The sequence below is a fragment of the Macaca fascicularis genome, chromosome 2 (assembly GCF_037993035.2).
Source record: "Macaca fascicularis isolate 582-1 chromosome 2, T2T-MFA8v1.1".
Lineage (NCBI taxonomy): Eukaryota > Metazoa > Chordata > Mammalia > Primates > Cercopithecidae > Macaca > Macaca fascicularis.
In genome coordinates this window covers 98,074,294-98,095,870 of record NC_088376.1, presented here as the reverse complement: position 1 = coordinate 98,095,870, position 21,577 = coordinate 98,074,294, and the positions used below count along the sequence as shown (strand labels likewise).

The following is a 21,577-nucleotide window of genomic DNA, read 5'->3' as shown; positions in this document are numbered from 1 at the left end:
GTGAATATTTCCTCTCTCCCCAACATCCTTGAGGTAAAGGGATTGAGAACTACACCTTTTAACTCAGAGAACCGTACTTGCATGGAAGGTGTTAATAACAGAGGGTGTCACGGAATTGCTGTTTGGGGTTTGCTATTGTCGTACTCTGCTACTAGCAGACATTAAGGTAATGATAATAGACCTAGGAGAACTAAGCAATTCCTGCCTCCCATCTGCTGCCTGTCAGCCTCCCAAAGCCCCCACAGGTTAAATATGCCTCCTGAAATTAGAACATCTGGGAATAAATTCTTTTTATGATGAAAATGCTCAAACATACAAAAAAATTGCAGCCATGAGTATAATGAGCAACCATGTGCCCATCACTTAGATTTAACTGTTGTTAACATTTTGCCCTGTTTCATCTTTTTCTGGCTGAATTTGTTATAAGTAAGTTATCATGACATCTCACACCAAAATACTTGAGCCGACATCATCACGGAGGATTCTCTCTGAAGTGTTGAAGGTTGTGTGTATCATCCACATTGCTGAAGGAAGGCTTCAAGGTGTTGTGCATATGAGCTCTGATATTTCTCAGCTGACTGAGTCCAGTTGTTCCCAAGCAGAAATTCATCAGGACATTTACCATCACTCATGAGGAGAAAGTGTTGGGTGGAACCAAAGATGGTCTTAGCTGTATTTGAAACATTTCTGATTCTTCTGGAAACAGGAAAGCAAACAGCCCATGAACTAAATTCTCAAAAGACACTAAATTGGAAAGTGCTGTAAGCACTAATGACGCCAAAGAGAAAATGCAAAACACTTGGATGAGTTAGAAATTCACCTGAAAGGCAGGGCGCGGTGGCTCACGCCTGTAATCCCAGCACTTTGGGAGGCCAAGGCAGGCGGATCACTTGAGGTCAGGAGTTCGAGACCAACCTGTCCCCAATATGGCGAAACCCCGTCTCTACTGAAAAAAACACAAAAAAATTAGCCAGGCGTGGTGGCGCGCATCTGTAATCCCAGCTACTCAGGAGGCTGAGGCAGGAGAATCCCTTGAACCCGGGAGGCGGAGGTTGCAGTGAGCCGAGATCGTGCCACTGCACTCCAGCCTGAGAGCAAAACTCCGTCTCAAAAAAAAAAAAAAAAAAGAAAGAAAAAGAAAAAGAAATTCACCTGAAAAATGCATGTTCTTAATTCTGAAATAAAAAGACTGTTTAAAGCATTAGTAGTTACAGAGTGGCTGGGCACATTATTTTGAACCGGTAAAACAATAGAACATGATGTCTGTAGATTTATCTGTTCAGCTAAAGGACAGTTATAGTTATTACCGAATCATGTGAAGACTAGGAAGCTAGACTCAGGGAGGGGGTAGGCTGCTGTGATGTTCAGATACCCCCCTCCACTAGGGCAGGACTGATCTGGAAGTGTGTCAACCCCCGAGAGAACATCTGGGAAGCCTGGTTGAAAAGCTTTGGCTCATTTACGCAGGGTGAGAGATAATTTTCAATAGGCAAAATGTATGGAAAGCAGGTTGCTCTGTGCTTAGCTGCTGGGATCAGGGTGGGCTGACTGCACATGTTCCGGACAAGATGGTGGGCAAGGTGGGTGGTGAGTTTGCTTGCAAAGGTCTACCAGCTCAGTGATTCTGCCAAACAAAAGAAAAGCAGGCAAAAATGAGTGACAGCAGGTGCCAGAATAGTCAGCCTGTCTCAGTCAATGAACAAAATGAGTTTCCCATTTTAAGCACGCCCTAAGGGAGAAGCAACAACTAGAAACCAAGGCCTGATAGATTCCCAGCCTGTGCATGGTGGAGCTAAATGGGCACCTACCTGACTTCCTACACATCAAGAGGAAAGCTTTCTTATCCATACCCCAAGTGCACATCTGCCCGCCTTTGAATCATTAAACACCACCCCTCCCTTCGCCACCCCTTTCCTCACACCATGGAGTTCATAACACCAAACGTCACCTTCTCTTCTCCTGATATTGACACCACGAGAAATGGAAGTCTATGTTGACTGGCACAGAGATGAAAATTGCCTCCATCACTCTGAGTATAGGAACATGTTTTCTTCCCAGATCGCCCCCTCTTTGGAAGAACACAGTCTCTTCTAAGCTCCCTCCTCCAGCCTAACCCCTGGCCCTGAAGCCCAGGATCTGCTGATCAAACACATGAGCTCACTGCAGCTTATATAAGAGCTCTTGGCAGGCGTTCCCAGAGACGGATGCTGGGCTAGGTCTCTGCACACTTGCGTTTGCCTTGCCTAGGCAACATGATTTTTTGTTTCTCTATCTCCTCAGAACAGAGAGGCCTATTTGTACTACTGTTCATCAGTCGTTTTGTAGTAGGGAAGAGGAAGCACAAAGTTTCTTCCTATTTCCCACTGATTAAAAGTGGCCCAGCTTCCTAAGGGGGAAAGTAAGAATTCCAAAGCCAAAGCTCACTTGAGTGTGCTGAGCCCCCTTCACTTGGCTGTTTTCTGTGATGGGGCCACACTGCTGTGGGTCACCACAGGGGAGCAAGGATGGAAACAGAGTGGGAGCTGGGGGCCACGCCTCTGTGACATTTCAGAGGACTCCAGCTCGAAGGTCCCTTCTGAGATGTTTGTGAGCAGGGACTAGGGCAGAGGGAGAGACAAAATATTAGGTTGGAGCAAAAGTAATTGCTGTTTTGTTTATATTTTTAATGGCAAAAACCGCAATTACCTTCACACCAACCTAATCAATGAGAGTTCCCACCTTCCCCCAAAGGGGAAATAAAAGGACATTCAGGGAAATCTGTCAGATAGTCTCAAAGGTAGGTCATCTGCAAGAAATCCATCCTGCCTCCGACTGACTTGGTGAGAAGTCCCATCCATTCCCAGACTCCATTTTCTTAAAGGAGGAAAGAAACTTCTGGAAACTGCACTCAGGAACTCAGAGAAACGAGGAAAGAGAAAAAGCAAGGAAAAGCCATTCATGAGCCCAACTTCCAAATTCAGTGGATATTTTGCATGGCTCCCAAGAGGAGAAGGGACGGTTGTATGACAGGATTTGGTTCTCCTACTGCCACTGACGAAAGGCAAGGCAAGGCGTGAGGCCCTTTGGAGTGTCCAGCTCCCTTCTGCTGCCTCAGTCACTCCGAGCCTGGGGCTCTGAGGCAGGGCCGGGGAAGGAAGACGCAGGCCTTAGCTATGCCCATTCTCATTCTCTTTCCTGAGCTTCGAAGCCGCGCCCTGAGGGCACTTCCTATACACACATCCTCAGCCCGGGAAATGTGCTCTGCCTCCTCCACTCAGCATTGGACTTATCCACCAAGGCCAACTCCGGTGCCTCCCTTGATACCAACCGGCAATAGGGACATAGGCAAGTCATATTACAGCTCACTTTCCCCACATGTAAAATGGGGCTGGATAGGGTGATTCACACACTTACTAATGGATTCATCAGTAAATATTTTGTTTTTAAAGAATGTCTATCTGGGCTGGGTGCAGTGGCTCATGCCTGTAATCCTAGCACTTTGGGAGGCTGAGGTGAGAGGATCACCTGAGGTCAAGTGTTCAAGACCAGCCTGGCCAACATGGTGAAACCCCATCTCTACTAAAAATGCAAAAATTAGCTGGGTGTGGTGACACATGCCTGTAATCCCAGCTATGATAGGCTGAGGCAGGAGAATGGAGTGAACCCAGGAGGTGGAGCTTGCAGTGAGCTGAGATCGGGCCACTGCACTCTAGCCTGGGTGACAGAGCGAGACTCCATCTCAAAAAAAAAAAAAAAAAAAGAATGTCGATTTGGGCTGGGCACAGTGGCTCATGCCTGTAATCCTAGCACTTTGGGAGGCTGAGGCAGGAGGATTACCTGAGGTCAGGAGTTCAAGACCAGCCTGGCCAACATAATACCATCTCTACTAAAAATACAAAAATTAGCTGTGTATGGTGCTGTGTGCCTGTAATCCCAGCTACTCAGGAGGCTGAGGCAGGAGAATCGTCTGAGCTCAAGAGGCAGAGGTTGCAGTGAGCCGAGATCTTGCCACTGCACTCAAGCCTGAGCAACAGAGAGAGACTCTGTCTCAAAAAAAAAAAAAAAAAAAGAATATTGATCTGTCAGGGACTGCACCCTAATCTCTTAATACGTTGCAATGCAGTTCTCTTACTTTTTCTCCATCTTTTCCCATCACATTCTGCTTTTCTCAACCTCTACCCACACCCAGAGCCTACTTCTTCTGCTTTTTTCTTTTATTCTCATGATATTTTTCTTCACTCTCTGCACCCTCCCCCACCCCAGCATGGTTCTATTTTTAGAATGTTCATACATAAAATCAGAGGATTAGAAAAGGGTTTTAAGGGGCCATCTGCCCACTTTGTTACCTCCAGGCAAACCTGTGCTTAAAAGGCCCAGGAAAGATCAGAGGGCATACTCCAAGCCCAATGTCAGGGTGCACTCCAGCGTCTCACAACTTCTCCCATAAAAAAAAATGGCCTCAATGTCTAACTTAAACCTCTCCGTTCAATACTACTCTCCTTTTTCTCTTCACCTCTTGAGTCTCATCACAGACATAAAGCACCTTTGGGGAGAACTGTTGGGAAGTTTAACCCATAATGACATAGTGGAACATCCCAGGCCATAACAATCATAGTTTCAATGTAAAAACAGATTCAGGAACACAGAATGGGCTAGAGGCTATGGCAGTTAGGTGGATTGGGCTTCTGTAAAATCAGCAAAGACAGAACAAATAAGCAAAAACCAACAAGCACAACCCTACTGGACTCACAGTTTCTAGCAAACTATCTCAATTAACATGAAAAGTCCACGAAGCAAGGAATTCTAAAATCATAGCCCCCTTAGCTTGGAAAGGCCCTTCCTTAGATGTTATCAAGTCCAACCTTTTATGCAGAGTTGGCAGCCTGCATAGCACAAAGTCTATCTCTGTTGATTATAGTTGAATAACGAATGGCGGTCATTCAGTACTGGTTCTTCCATCAGCATATAAAAAATTTCTTCAAAGCAACTCTCCCAGGACCCTGGATAGGAGGCAAAGCAGGTGTTCACCTGGACAGGGCCTGATGCTCCAGATGTTACCCTTTTTGGTCTGTGCTAACCTGCCGAAGTAGTCTACAGTCTTAATAGAGACAGTGTGGTCTAGTGTGTAGGTCACTCAACAAGAAGGCAGATTTCAAAACCTGCCGCATTTTCTTGCTTCCTCCTTCAGATGGCAAGAGGCAGACAACTCAACTAAAGAGAAGAGGATTCACAGCAAGTTGCTGACCCAGCTTACAGCACAGCTGTCCTCTTCCATAGAATGGGAAGAAGTTTTATGCTTTTATGCTTCTCTGTACCGTTGACCTCAAAGTTCGGTGGCTATCTCAGAGAAAGTGTTATTATTAGCAAGTAGTCATAATTCCAAGAAGCCACTTGCTAAGGGGTTTCTGATAGATGATTTTCTCTCTCTGTAGAAAACAAGTAAGAACCTTCTATCTTGGGGAAGTCTGGCAAATGCTCCATAGAGGCTGCTGTGGAAGGGAATCATTCCACATCCCATGTTAGGATAAGGCCCGAAACCCTGCCTGGGAAAACAAGAGCAGCACAGGGAGTGGGCTTCAGTCCTGTCTCATTTACATGGTCTTGGACACACATCCTGTAGGCTTCTGGGACCTGTTTTTCTCTATCTGTCAAACAAGGTGGTGCTCTAAAGACCTTCCTGCTGTAGCGATCTTGCTTCACCTTGGGTAAATGCCGCAGCCATAAGAGAGGAGGTAGGGTCTTTGTCCTCATGGGTCTCCCAGCAGGCCCAAGGCTTCTCCAAGCCTTGCTGACCCAGGAGGGCAACTCCTAGCCCCTCTGCCAAGAATCTACTTTCCTTCCCTCGATGATTGATCATGCTCAGAAATCAGCCAATTTTGGGGGTGGGAGGCGTCCAACATGAAAGAAACACTACAAAGAAACGCTTAGGTAAACTCTCCACCTCTACACACACCTATACACATACACTGACACAGATACATACATGAACCCTGAAATGTAAGTATTTTCCCTTCCATGTATCAAACCTCTTTTGCCCTCTCGAATTGCCAGAGTGCTGGGAGAGAATTCAGTCCCACCGTGGAAAAGCACTACTTCCACTTACGGAACTCAGCTAAACCTCAGTGTTTAGGGAGGACCCTGGGCACAGGTTGAAGCTAAAGGTCCTAACACACCTCAACTGCAGTGCAGAAATGCAGAGTTTACCAGCCATGACTGGGGCAGTAGCTAACTAGAAGCACAGGACCAGGATCCAGATCCTTCCTTCCTTGCTCTTCCACTTCCACTGCCTCCCCAACCCTAGACATGTTATTCTGTAACAATGGTCGCCTGCTCGAGCCTGCTCATCTGCCTGCATAGAGTGCCGTGGACTTGCTCTGCAATGCACTGTATATTGTGTATGTTCTGACTCTGTGGTTTACTGCAAATAAAAATGACAGCAGGTGGCTGACCTCTGACCTCCTGGTCATTTCTTTTCATGCCATTGCTTGTGAAATCAGGATTGGCTGTCCAGGCACAGAGCACTGGGGATGTGCGTGCTCCTCCAGACACTTCTATGACCATTCCACAGGTGCACACTGCTAGAAAGGCACCACTAATGTGTCATGTCTAGGAGGGGTTGAAATTCTCTGTTGCCAATTCCCTGGTGCTGAAGGAGGGGGAGAGAGAGCCAAAAGCCCTATTTAATAAACCCCAGCAAGTTGAACAATGAGAACATGTGGACACAGGGAGGGGACTATCACACATAGGGGCCTGTTGAGTGGTGGGGGGCAAGGACAGAGAGCATTAGGACAAATACCTAATGCATGTGGGGCTTAAAACCTAGATGACGGGTTGATGGGTGCAGCAAACCACCATGGCACATGTATACCTATGTAACAAGCCTGCACCTTCTGCACATGTATCCTGGAACTTAAAGTAAAATAAAATTTTTAAAAAGCCCCAGCTAAACACTTTATGTACATCTTCACACTGACGTCTCCCCTGAGACATGGTCAGCATTTTATACATGATGAAAACAGGAGGCTCAAAAATGGTGATTAACTTGCTCAACACATAACACAATAACCCAGTTCTGTCTCTCTCAGACCCCAAAATTCATGTTCTTTCCTCTAATGTTTCTCTAAGTATGGCCCAGGGTCTGCTTACATAGGAAACACCTGGGTTCCAGATTCCCGGGGCCCACCCAGATCTCCCTCATCACGATCTCTGAGAATGGACCTCTGACATCTGATATTTTAAAAGCTGGGGCTGTCTCATTCCCACAGAGGTTTGAGAACCATTGCATCACTCCATTCAGGGAAAGCAGGACTACTTTGGAAGGACAGAGACAAGTCAGGGTTTTAAAATGACTTGGTAAGAAGTCCCTTCCATTCCCAGACTCCATTTTCCCAGACTTCTATAAGCTCAGAAACCAGAGCTTATAGAAGACCACCCCTAGACATAGACTGGTGAGGAAGCAGGTCTGGAGTAAAAGAATGAGTGGGGGCCAGGCATGGTGGCTCGCGCCTGTAATCCCAGCATTTTGGGAGGCTGAGGCAGGTGGATCACCTGAGGTCAGGAGTTTGACACCAGCCTGGCAAACATGATGAAACTCCATCTCTACTAAAAATACAAAAATTAGCCAGGCGTGGTGGTGGGCACCTGTAATCCCAGCTGCTCAGGAGGCTGAGGCAAGAGAATCGCTTAAACCCTGGAGGCGGAGGTTGCAGTGAGCCAAGATCGTGCCACTGCACTCTAGCCTGGGCGACAGAGCAAGACTCTGTCTCAAAAAAAAAAAAAAAAAAAAGAATGAGTGGGGAGTAAAGCTGTGGGCTTCAATCAGAGTTGGCTGGTCCCTCTGTCCAGAATGTAGATCCAAGAGCAAATCCACCTGCTGGTCTCCAGGCTGAGGCTGTCCTGAGCCCAGGGTTCAAGGGCACACTGAGGTGGAGCTAAGGCAACAGGACGTGGGTTCAACACAGCAGCCTCAGAGACTGGGTCTGCAATAGGGCAGCAGTCTCAGAGGATGACCACGGACACTGCAGCTCCTACAGATTGCTGCTGCCTCTTCAGCACCCCACCACCCTGCCCAGCCTGGCCCAACTGGCCAGTCTCCCGGATTTGAAGAACCATTACTGTTGTCTCTCCAGGGTCTTCCTGCCACAGTGGACCAACAAGGCTCCCAAAGTATTGGAACTCACATCCTGATCCACAGTTTTCTCCATGTCTCTGCTGTCATTCTCAGGGCTGGGCAAACACTCTGACCTCAGGGAACCTGACCAAAATGTTCCCACCCATGCCCTCCTCCTTCCACCTGGATCTGCTGAGTTCTATTTTGTGCCTTAGAGTCTAGGTGGAGGTTTCTGAAATGACGGTTGGGATGTCTGAGGTGGAGCACTGTGAGACAGATGCATAATTGCTACTTGGGGGCAGAACAAAATCCTGGAAATAGCTCAGCTGCCCACTCAACTGCAGAGATTCAGCTAGCCTCTTACTCTCCCAGCTGCAACACTAACTATGCGTGAAAAAATATTTTCAAGAAAATGGCTTTTCTGAAGTCGAGAAATCATGAAAACACCTCCTGTACAGAATTTGATATAACCAAATCAGCAAAGCACTTAAATTATGAGTCTGCAAAGCAGTTTATGATCTAGAATTCTTATAGTGAGAATTTTCTTGAATCTCTGCAGCTAACAAAAGAATTGTATAAACAAGGAGAATGCTGGTCCATTCAAGAACAAAGGCCTTTAGCAGTTGTGCTTGCATTTTAAACAATAGCTAAGAATAAGGGATGCCTATTCGTTTGCTGTAGTATTTACAAGACTCCCAAACACACACCACCATGTTTCTGCTTCTACCCCCACTTAACAGGTTACTGTGTGTCCATCAAAGTAACAACACTGCCTTTGTTCTTAAATGTTCCTCCCTCCTACTTTCCGTTACACTGGACTATCAACGATTACAGAAATATTTCTGAATCTAAAACCCTAAAACATTCTCAGAAGGAGCAGACAGTCAACAAAGACATCAAAAACAGTGAGGGAAGCAGATCAGCAAGAAAGATCTGAGAGAGCAGAAGGAGATAATCGTGGTCTCAGAATTGGAGGGATCACAGAGAATACTTGGTTCAACCTCTCAGCCAGAGCAGGACTTCTCTTCACAGCACCCTGTCCCCATAAACAGCCCCCTTTGCTTGAAGACTTCCACTTATGGACAGCTCACTACTTTCCCAGGAAGTTCATCTGGGAACAACTTTCTGAGTTTTAGATAGGCTCCAATGGCACCCAGATCTGCCTCCTATTAACTCCCATCATTGGGCCCTGGCTTGGCCACTAGCAACACAGAATGAATCTTTCCTCTCTTCCGTAGGAAACTTGCAGATATTTGGAAAGACCTACCTCATTCTAGCTAAGTCTTTATTTTTTTTCCTCCAGACTAAACATCCTCCAGATCCTTAAATCATCCCTTATATGTCATAACTCTCAAACCCTAAGCTATTCTTGCGATTTTCTCTGGAACAACAACAGTTTGCCAAAGTCCCTTTTAAAAGGCAATTCCCGGAACTGAACACAGCACAGTGTCCCAGAAACGGATGGTCAAGTGGAGAGTCGCGTCCCTTACTCTCGATACCACATTAGCTTTCTTTGGCAACCATATCACTCTGCTATTTCATCCTGCTGTCACAGCCAACAAAATCTCCTAGCATCATGTGAATGATAATAACCACCACTCATATGACGTCTCAGAGATGACAAAACCTTTTCAGAAACATGCTCCTATTTGCCCCTCATGACAACCCAGTGAAGTTGATTAAACAGGAGGAAACTATGGTTTTCCAAGGCCTCATGGCCAGCCCTCAAGCCCTGAGCCTGTGATTCCAAATCTATGCTCCTCCAAACACACCCAGGCTGCCTTTTCACCTGAACAATGATTATTTATTTATGTATTTATTTATTGAGACTTTTGCTCTTGTTGCCCAGGCTGGAGTGCAATGACATGCTCTCAGCTCACTGAAACATCCACCTTCTGGGTTCAGGCAATTCTCCTGCTCCAGCCTCCTTAGTAGCTGGTATTACAGGCACCAGCCACCACGCCCAGCTGATTTTGTATTTTTAGTAGAGACGGGGTTTCACCATGTTGGCCAGGCTGGTCTCGAACTCCTGACCTCAGGTGATCCACCCGCCTCAGCCTCCCAAAGTGTTGGGATTATAGGCATGAGCCACCGTGCCCAGCCCTGAACCACTGTTAAGGCCACCGAAAATCTCCCTGCCTTCATTTGTTGGTGTCTTTTTTTTTTTCTTTTTTTTTTTTTCTTTTTGAGATAGAGTCTTGCTCTATTGCCAGGCTGGAGTGCAGTGGTGTGATTTCGGCTCACTGCAACCTCTGACCCCCTGGTTCAAGCTATTCTCTTGCCTTAGCCTCCCAAGTAGTGGAACTACAGACATGTGCCACCATACCCAGGTAATTTTTGTATTTTTAGTAGAGACAGGTTTCACCATGGCCAAGATGGTCTTGATCTCCTGATCTCATGATCCACCCGCCTCGGCCTCCCAAAGTGCTGGGATTACAGGCGTGAGCAACCACGCTCGGCGCCTATCTCTTTTTGACACCTGTTTCTGTTTCCTGTTATATTAAAGACACTGGGTCAGAGAGAGAGAGAAGGCAGCAGAAGAGGATGGGGACAAACAGGAGGAGACTTTGGGAGGTAGGAGCAGAAAAGGGAGCAACTCAGAATAGAACGGGCAGTGCGGAATGATGGCTGCATGTGGAAGCGAGGGATGGAAAGACTGGGTTCCAGTCGCTGAGCACCTTGGTTGGCTCTGTTACCCTAGGCAAGCCCCTTAGCCTCTCTGAGCTTCACTTTCTGAGAAGGAGGGTCAGAAGTGGGACTAGTCAATTCCCAAGACCCTTCCCAGTTCTTTGAATCTAATGGACAGATAAGGCCTTATCATTAACCTAATGTGCCTTGTCTTTTTCAGTCCAATAAAGATATTGAAAATCAGACTCTCCTGAAATATTTAACATGACTTCCTTTTGCTAAAATAAAGAAAAGCAAAGATACCTAGGGGCCATGGCAACAAGCAACATTTATTTCATCTGACTGTCAGCCATGGGTTTTTCGGGGGGCATGGGGGAGATGGGTTACGACAGCTACTTCTCAAGATATAGGACCCAAAGGAATCCCTGAGGGGACTGAACAAGCTCTGCAGCCATGTCACCTGATACCTTCTCCACAGTACCAGAGGACTGAGGGTTCCACAATAAACAACAGCCTCTTAAACCATGTGTGGAGGGAGAGAAGCTCCTACTCGTTAAGCATCTCTTGTGTGCCTTCCTGGGGAGGTCACAGGATAAATGTTCTTTGATTGTTGCATTAAGATAGGATATATCTGCATGTCTTTATTCTTCCACAGCAGCGCTGTCCCTTAGAAATACAATGTGAGCCACGTATGTAAGTTTAAATTTTGTTTTTGTTTGTTTGTTTGTTTTTTGAGATGGAGTTTCACTCTGTCGCCCAGGCTGGAGGGCAGTGGTGTGATCTCGGCTCATTGCAACCTCCACCTCCCGTGTTCAAGCGATTCTCCTGCCTCATCCTCCCGAGTATCTGGGACTACAGGCATGCGCTACCATACCTGGCTAATTTTTTTGTATTTTTAGTAGAGATGGGGTCTCTCCATGTTGGTCAGGCTGGTCTCAAACTCCAGACCTCAAATGATCCACCCGCCTCAGCCTCCCAAAGTGCTGAGATTATACCCATGAGCCACCATGCCCAGCCTAAGTTTAAATTTTCTAATAGCTACATACAAAGACCTAAAAAGGAACAGGTGAAATCAATTTGAATTTGAATAAAGTAGTTTTAAACTCAGCATATCCCATAAATAATCATTTCAACATGTAATCAATATAAGACATTATTAATGAAGTGCTTAACATTATTTTTTTGCACTAGGTCTTCAAAATCCTGCAGGCATTTTACACTGATAGCACTGGGCTGTGGTTAGCAGCTATTGTATTGGACAGAGAGTACCTGAGGCTTCCCATCACAGCACTTCTCAAACTTCATTGTACTTGCCTATTTCATTGTCTGAATTATTCATCTGACTGGAAGCCCTGGATGGGCAAGGACTGTGAAGTTAGACCCCAGCAGAGTGCTTGACACGGATATAATAGGCCTCAATTAACACTTCACAAGGGAGCAAGGAAGAAAAGAATGCAAGGTCAGGTACCTAACCACCACAGAGGAGAACTTGGGTTTAAATCCATTCCTATGTAATGATAAAACCCACCATCAGCCGGTCACGGTGGCTCACGCCTGTAATCCCAGCACTTTGAGAGGCCAAGGCGGGTGGACCGCCTGAGGTCAGGAGTTTGAGACCAGACTGATCAACATGGAGAAACCCCGTGTCTACTAAAAATACAAAATTAGCTGGGCATGGTGGCACATGCCTGTAATCCCAGCTATTCGGGAGGCTGAGGCATGAGAATCGCTTGAACCCAGGAGGCGGAGGTTGCAATGAGCTGAGATGGTGCCACTGCACACCAGCCTGGGCAACAAGAGCAAAACTCCATCTCAAAAAAACAAAAACAAAAACAAAACAAAAACAAAAACAAAACACCATCATTTAACCAAACCATGCTGCCTCATAAACTTCAGGAAGCATTATGAAAAAAACATGGTCTTTGGTGCCAAACAGACTTGGTTCAAATTTCAGTGAGACGATCCATGGTGAGGAACTCACGGAAGAGATTGAGTGGTTTTGTCCCAGTGACTTTACCTCTCTTAGCCCTAATTTCCCCATTTGTAAAATGGGGATGATACCAGAAAACATTTACCTCGCAGGTAACCACGAAAATGAGCTGAGACAATATGACCAGTATCTTGCAAACTTTAGACTTTCTGTAAGGGTTTCCAGTTCCTGTCTAGTAAAATGGAAATAAATCATTCTTATCTGGCCAACTTAATCATGAGGCAGCTTTGACCCTATCCAGTAAGGGGAAAGTAATAAAAAGCAAACCAAAATTTGAGGAAGAAAGCCATCTCCGGCCATCTGCCTCCTTATTCGTTTGTTGTTGTTGTTGTTTTCTTTTCTGAGACAGAATCTCACTCTTATCGCCCAGGCTGGAGTGCTATGGCGCAATCTCGGCTCGTTGCAACCTCCGCCTCCCGGGTTCAAGTGATTCTCCTGCCTCAGCCTCCCAAGTAGCTGGGATTACAGGCATGCGCCACCAAGCCAAGCTGCTTTTTCTATTTTTAGTAGAGACGCGGTTTTACCACATTGGCCAGGCTGGTCTCAAACTCCTGACCTCAGGTGATCCTTCCCGCCTTGGCCTCCCAAAGTGCTGGGATTACAGGCATGAGCCACCGTGCCTGGCCCCTTGTTCCTTCTTTAAACAGCTCCACACAGTACAGATCTAGCCAGGGCAGCCATCCATTGTGAGAGAGCTGGAGATCCCCTGCACTGCCGCACTGCCCTTTCTTCTAACACTTGCCTCAGGGATCGTCATATTTAAACCTCCTCTGCCCCAAGTCCAATAGAACCCATCTTTGCCATTCTGCTCAAGAGGCTGGAAACTCTAAGAACTGTTCTGGGTGCAGCAGCCCAGGTAGAGAAGAAGCCCAGTAAACGCTCAGAGATTCACCTACAGGGCCCTTCCCAGAATGGAGGCCCCAGCGCTAGTGAGCTTTGGCCGACAGAGAAGAACACAGCAATTCTAACCCAAAATCCTCACATGAGTTTAGGAAAAGGAACAGCTGCAAAACTGTTACTGTCTTGATTAGAAAGTAAGGGTCAACAGTAAAAATGCCTTCCTAGCTCACCTCCCACCACTCACCTCCCCTTGCACATACCCTCTGGAGTTGTCTCATCTCCATGCCTTCGCAGGCTCAGCCCTCTGCCTGCGGTCCCCCCTCACGCCCTGTGACCACAACTCCTCCCCTTCATCGCTGTCAGGAAGATCTAGGACCTCATTCCTGCCTCCGTCTGGACCCACGTATACGTGTACACACACACACCACCCTCCCCCATCACTACCACACACACATTCACCACCACCACTCATTACACACATACTCCCATACACACTTTCCTCCACCACACACACGCACACACCACACAAACACCACCATCACCACTACACACAATTCACCACCACTCACCACACACACACACCCCCAGCACACAAACATACCATCACCACCACTACACACATTCAACACCATCACTCACCACACACACACCGCCCCACAAACATACCATCACCACCACTACACACACACATTCACCACCACCACTCACCACACACACACCCCACACCACACAAACATACCATCACCACTACACACACACATTCACCACCACCACTCACCACACACACACACCTACACCACACAAACATACTATCACCACTACACACACATATTCACCACCACCACTCACCACACACACACACCTACACCACACAAACATACCATCACCACTACACACACACATTCACCACCACCACTCACCACACACACCCCCCACACCACACAAACATACCATCACCACTACACACACACATTCACCACCACCACTCACCACACACACACACCTACACCACACAAACATACCATCACCACTACACACACACATTCACCACCACCACTCACCACACACACACACACACACACCTACACCACACAAACATACCATCACCACTACACACACACATTCACCACCACCACTCACCACACACACCCCCCACACCACACAAACATACCATCACCACTACACACACACATTCACCACCACCACTCACCACACACACCCCCCACACCACACAAACATACCATCACCACTACACACACACATTCACCACCACCACTCACCACACACACACACCTACACCACACAAACATACCATCACCACTACACACACACATTCACCACCACCACTCACCACACACACACACCTACACCACACAAACATACCATCACCACTACACACACACATTCACCACCACCACTCACCACACACACACACCTACACCACACAAACATACCATCACCACTACACACATTCACCACCACCACTCACCACACACACCCCCCACACCACACAAACATACCATCACCACTACACACACATATTCACCACCACCACTCACCACACACACACCTACACCACACAAACATACCATCACCACCACTACACACATTCACCACCACCACTCACCACACACACACACACCACACAAAATACCATCACCACCACTACACACACACATTCACCACCACCACTCACCACACACATACACCTACACCACACAAACATACCATCACCACCACTACACACATTCACCACCACCACTCACCACACACACACACCCCCCACACAAACATACCATCACCACTACTACACACATTCACCACCACCACTCACCACACACACACACACACCTCCAGCACACAAACATACCATCACCACTACACACACACATTCACCACCCCCACTCACCACACACCTACACCACACAAACATACCATCACCACTACACACAATTCACCACCACCACTCACCACACACACACACACCCCCGGCACACAAACATACCATCACCACCACTACACACATTCACCACCACCACTCATCACACACACACCCCTACACCACACAAACATACCATCACCACCACTACACACATTCACCACCACCACTCACCACACACACACACACCACACAAACATACCATCACCACTACACACACATATTCACCACCACCACTCACCACACACAAACACCTACACCACACAAACATACCATCACCACCACTACACACATTCACCACCACCACTCACCACACATACACACCCCCCACACAAACATACCATCACCACCACTACACACATTCACCACCACCACTCACCACACACACACACCCCCAGCACACAAACATACCATCACCACCACTACACACATTCACCACCACCACTCACCACACATACACACCCCCCACACAAACATACCATCACCACCACTACACACATTCACCACCACCACTCACCACACACACACACCCCCAGCACACAAACATACCATCACCACCACTACACACATTCAACACCACCACTCACCACACACACACACCCCCCACACAAACATACCATCACCACTACACACACACATTCACCACCACCACTCACCACACACACCCCCCACACCACACAAACATACCATCACCACTACACACATTCACCACCACCACTCACCACACACACACACCCCCACAAACATACCATCACCACCACTACACACACACATTCACCACCACCACTCACCACACACACACACACCTACACCACACAAACATACCATCACTACACATACACATTCACCACCACCACTCACCACACACACACACACCCCTACACCACACAAACATACCATCACCACTACACACACACATTCACCACCACCACTCACCACACACACACACCTACACCACACAAACATACCATCACCACCACTACACACATTCACCACCACCACTCACCACACACACCCCCCACACCACACAAACATACCATCACCACTACACACACACATTCACCACCACCACTCACCACACACACACACCCCCCACACCACACAAACATACCATCACCACCACTACACACATTCACCACCACCACTCACCACACACACACACCCCCCACACCACACAAACATACCATCACCACCACTACACACATTCACCACCACCACTCACCACACACACCCCCCACACCACACAAACATACCATCACCACTACACACACACATTCACCACCACCTCTCACCACACACACACCTACACCACATAAACATACCATCACCACCACTACACACATTCACCACCACCACTCACCACACACACACACCCCCCACACAAACATACCATCACCACCACTACACACATTCAACACCACCACTCACCACACACACACACACCACACAAACATACCATCACCACCACTACACACATTCACCACCACCACTCACCACACACACCCCCCACACCACACAAACATACCATCACCACCACACACACCCCACCACACAAACATACCATCACCACACACACACACACACCACCACACAAACATACCATCACCACCACACACACACACACCCCACCACACAAACATACCATCACCACTTCACACACACATTCACCACCACCACTCACCACACACCACACACATTCAACAACACGACTCACCACACACACACACACACACCACACAAACATACCATCACCACCACACACACACACACACCACCACACAAACATACCATCACCACTACACACACACATTCACCACCACCACTCACCACACACCACACACATTCAACACGACTCACCACACACACACCACACAAACATACCACCACTACACACACACACACACACCACACAAACATACCGTCACCACTACACACACATTCACCACCATCACTCACCACACACACACAGCCCACACCACACACACCACAAACACCACCATCACCACTACACACACACATTCACCACCACCACTCACCACACACACACACACTCTCCTCCACCAAACACACACACACCCCACACCACACAAACACCACCACCACTACACACACACATTCACCACCAGTCACCACACACACACTCCCATACACATACTCTCCTGCACCACACACACACTCCCACACCACACAAACACCACCATCACCACTACACACACACACACATCCCTATACCCACACACACTTCTCACACGACACACACTGAACACCACCCATGACCATCACTACCATACCCACACACATATTCACCACTGTCGCCACACACTCCCATACGCAAACATACTCCCCACACCACATACACACCACATACACATAACCTACACACACAGAGGCCCATACACACCATATCCACACCACCCCACACACCTCACCCTTGCCCACATACCCCACAACACACAGACAGAATAATGACCTACCTCAAGCACTTCGTCTCCTGGGTTCTGAAGCTTATCTTTGTCACCTTGATTTGATTTATTAATATACAGACACTGCTTCTCTCCCCTACTTGATTAGGAGCCCCTTGAGGACAGAATGTGTTTCTCTCTTTATTTCTGTAACCAGCATAGTGTTTGGTATATCGTTGGGGCTCAACAAATATTCCTGAATCAATAAATGACTCAACTAATCAGCTCATAGGTGTCTATAGGGCCTAAATGAGGTGAGTGCAGAGAAGCAATTATGTGGAACCAATTGTGCAGGCGCTGAGCAGGCCCAGCCTGGGGCCTGGGGGCCGTCTTTGGTGGCTGGTCCTGCCTGGTCCTGCTCCACTGCCTCGGTCTCATTCCAAGGGAAATATTTGTTCTGTGAGCAAATAAATTGTGAATATGTTCTAATCTGTTGCAAGGATACACAGAGCTGCCTTCAGCCTGGTGCTTAGATCTGTGAGGGCAGTTCAAAGAACTGCAAAAATAAAATGTCCTCTGTGGAGCGGGAAACATGGAGCTCTTTCCTGCCCAGAGAGAAGGGCGAATGAAGGCTGGATGACAAGTCTCCCGCTTGAAGATATGTAAATCAAACCTGCTGTGGGCCTGTCAGGACCCCAGACAAGAGAGGTGATTACAGGCTTCGTTTTCCTATCATGCTATGTACTTAGAAGCGCCGAACCTGCCGTTTGAAAACACACAGGCACACACACCAGAAATCTTTACTTCATGCCCATATTTAACTAATGAGGGAGAAGTTCCAGCTCCCAGCAATGTGTGTGTTGAACCACATCTTGTCTGCCTTGCTGGCCGGCTGAACTAGCCTTCTGCCCACCCAAGTATCACACACCGTGGACCCTGTGTGCCTACATTTTAACAAACATGCCGAATGGATGGGAGAAGTGAGGAAGAAAAAACAAAAATTCCCAGTCGCAGAAAATTAGGAGGATATCTTTGTGTTTTGTTTGTTTCCTACTAAGGAATTCTTAGAAGTTCAGAACCTTCCATAATAAGCTGTCATCGGATACACTGGTTTCCGAATAGGGCCTCGGGTTTGATTGCAGGGTTTTTAAGCTTCTGACAGAGGAATGCAATGTTTCAACCTTGCCTTAGCCCAACCCCGTCCCTTTTCACAGGCTGGGGCAAAAAAAAGAAAAAACAATAGTGTTGAACTGTCCAGTGTGCAAATTAAATCATTTATTCAAGGTCTGAAGAGAGAAGGTTTAAGATCCCTACAGTGGATTCTGAAACTATAACCCAGGACTCCATCTTTACATCCATGTTCTGTACGTGCGAGTTTCAAGTATTGCGCTGTCCTGAGGTCAGGCAGGCCTATTTTGAATTCTGCGTTAAGAACAAGCCTCAGCCATCCCTTAGGCACAGCCTTAGTTGCCATTTACTAATCCTTCCTTGGTGTTTAAATCCTCTTAACAACAAACTGCAGGTGAGAAATATTAGTGTCATTATCCACCTCATTTTGTTAGTGGGGAATCTGAGGCTCAGAGACACCAAGCAACTTGCCCAATATGGCCCAGCTAGTGTCAGAATTCTGCTTTTCCAACTCCAACACTCCTCCTGTTACCCTGGTGAACTCATCAAGGAAGTCAGCCTGCCTGGAACTTCACGAATACTATTCCCACTAGTTTATCATTCAAAGTAACTTCTATTCTCTACTTCATTAGATCCCCCATTTTTTAACATGTGTAATTTAATTTAAAAATCACACAATACTAGTCAAGTCCATTCAAAAGGCTTTTTGAAAATCTCTGTTTCCTTTGAAAATGGATTGCTGTCTATGGCCATACCACCCTGAACAAACCCGACCTCATCTGAAAATGGATTGTATTTTAGGTTCCTCCATTTCAAAGTGGACGCAAGACCTCCCTAATGTGTTTACAACATTCCTGTGCTGAGTGTTATCCCTTCTCCCAGGAGCCGGATTGACAGTCTCTAGTGCAGCCCTCCCTTTGGCTGACAGGTGTCATTCATAATGGCAAGGGGGCAGTCCCATCCCCATCTAAAATAGACAACAGAATGTAGCCAGATCTCCTGCTGTCATACCTATACTAAAACATACACACGCATACACACACACACACACACACACACAAAGATATTCATGGTAGTGTTGTTTTTTAACCTCAAAAAATTGGAAACAGCCTAATACTCAACATTGGGGAAACAAGCAAATCATATTATAACTATAAGAAGGTATATTACGCAAACCTTAAAAATTGAGTTTCTGAAGAATGTTTAATAACCTAGAGCCACTCCTATGACATAATACTCGGAAAAAATACAAAACTTTTTATCTTTTAAAATCCCCATTATGTAAAACCGCAAGGAAAAAAGACAGGGAGGAAATATGTTTAAATGTTAACAGTATTCATGTCTAGAATGATGGATGTTTAGTTTATTTTTAATTTTTTTTTATATTTCCCTAATTGTATACAATGGATATAGAATGATTTTACAATGTAAAGTGTCTTTATAACTCCCAATTTGGGTGAATTGAGAAGATTGATTTTAAAACTTAACAAAAACAAATGCTTTTGGAGAAACTGTAACAAGTGAGATTATTAAATATCTGAAACTTCTCTGATTGGAATTAGGCCATAAGTTTAATTTTTTTAAGTATCATGACAGATAGGCATGCCTACCAGTTGAAAGAACTATTTTACTTCCCACAGCACTCCCTTACAAATAATGTACCAAGTCTTTTTAAAACAACAAATGTAACAGCCTACAGGATTCTGTTACTTGTTTACCCTAGAACTGGGCTCAAAATGGCTTGAATCTATCTCTACCATTCAAGATCAGCCCTGACGAACAAATCCCTGGTGTGCCTAGGGGGAGGGAGGGTGGAGAAGAAGTCGGGGAGGAGCAAATATGAACTTCCCCAGCCCCCTACTCATACCTGGTGTGGAGCTTAGTCAATTACTCACTGAAGGAATGTAAAACTCTGTTCTTCCTACCGGATCCAAGCTAGCAGAGGCAGAAAGCAGCAGCAGCAGGACGTGCTGGGTTGATTCCAAGACACTCAGAGTGTTGATAGCCCAGACAGCCTTCCCTGTTCTTCCTTGTGAACCCAGTCCTGCTCCTCTGAGCTTTTTCTGATCCCCCATCTCTTCAGCCAGGTCTGTGCTCTCTTTCTCTCACCTCTCTGCTCTGATGCGCTTCAACCCACCATTCACCCTCATCAGGTTTGTCATTCCCAAATTTCCCCCTTCCATTTGTCACTCCTTTACTCTACAACTTACCATGGCTTGAAGAATCAGACCCAAATTCCTCAGATCCCCAATATACAGCCCCCACCCAACTTCCTCCAAACTCACCTCCCTCTGCCAGACTACCCTCACCCCCACCCCATCCCACCTAACTCCCACCCCACCCCCAGCACCCAACCCAGCTCTCCCTGCAGACTGAACTTCAGTGGCACTCCGAAGTTGGAAAGAAATGTTCCTGCACTAAAATAGAATAGTGGAAGCTTGTCCAAATTATGCTCAAAGATACAATTTTCTCAATGTTAAGTTTTTCCCATCAATTTTTGTTAAACCTTTGGCACTCACAGCTCTGCCTATCTCTAGTGAGAGCCCACAGATGGCAAGGCG

At 46.8% G+C, this 21,577-nt stretch overlaps 1 long non-coding RNA gene across 1 annotated transcript; it reads right to left on the bottom strand.

The window, feature by feature from the left end:
• Window positions 1-580: 580 nt before the first annotated feature.
• LOC141409659 (uncharacterized) lies at window positions 581-945 on the bottom strand. Its single transcript, XR_012430970.1, has 2 exons — window positions 821-945; window positions 581-696 (listed from the first exon to the last, which is right to left on the bottom strand). It is a non-coding gene; the product is annotated as an uncharacterized lncRNA (long non-coding RNA).
• Window positions 946-21,577: the final 20,632 nt, after the last annotated feature.